Genomic DNA, 679 nt, shown 5'->3' on the forward strand with positions numbered 1-679 from the left:
CATCATGATTTCCAGTAGTCTTCTTTTGCGGTTGAGCACGAGGATCAGCCCAATGTCCATTATTAGCAGAAATTTTCTCAAGGATCTCATATCCTTCATTATAGGTCATAGCTGTAAAGGCTCCACCCGCAGTCGCATCGAGCATTTTTTTTGCCATGGGATTTAACCCATTGTAAAATGTCTCAAGTTGAATACAGTACAAGATGCCATGGTGTGGACATCTCCTTAACAGCTCTTTGAACATTTTCCAAGCGTCAGGAACAATTTCATCGTCCATTTGTTTAAAAAGGCAAATTTCGTTTCTGGACTTAGCGTTCCTAGTTGGTGGGAAATATTTTCGCAAAAAAAATTCCGCCATGTTACTCCATGAAGGCACAGACCCCGACGGTAATGAATTAAACCATGCCTTTGCCCAATCCCTCAGAGAAAATGGGAATAAAGTGACTCTCAGAGCGTCATTAGACACTCCCGGGATCAGGAAAGCATAAGTGATTTCCATAAAGGATTTCAAATGTGAGTGTGGGTCCTCCGAAGGTAATCCGGCAAATTGTCCGTTTGTTTGCAACATGTGAAACATGATCGGTTTTAGTTATAAATGAAGAGCGGTTATATGTGGCCTAACTATCCCTGAATTTAATTGCTCAAAATCAGGGATGGCATAGTCCATGATCCTTCCATT

The 679-nt window shown here is 41.4% G+C and overlaps 1 non-coding gene across 1 annotated transcript; it reads left to right on the forward strand.

Moving 5' to 3' along the window:
• The first annotated feature begins 203 nt into the window (after window positions 1-203).
• On the forward strand, window positions 204-310 carry LOC112510606. The gene has a single exon (XR_003068984.1). It is a non-coding gene; the product is annotated as a small nucleolar RNA R71 (small nucleolar RNA).
• The last annotated feature ends 369 nt before the right edge of the window (window positions 311-679 follow it).

The sequence above is a fragment of the Cynara cardunculus genome (genome assembly GCF_001531365.2).
Source record: "Cynara cardunculus var. scolymus isolate 2C chromosome LG 3, CcrdV1, whole genome shotgun sequence".
Lineage (NCBI taxonomy): Eukaryota > Viridiplantae > Streptophyta > Magnoliopsida > Asterales > Asteraceae > Cynara > Cynara cardunculus.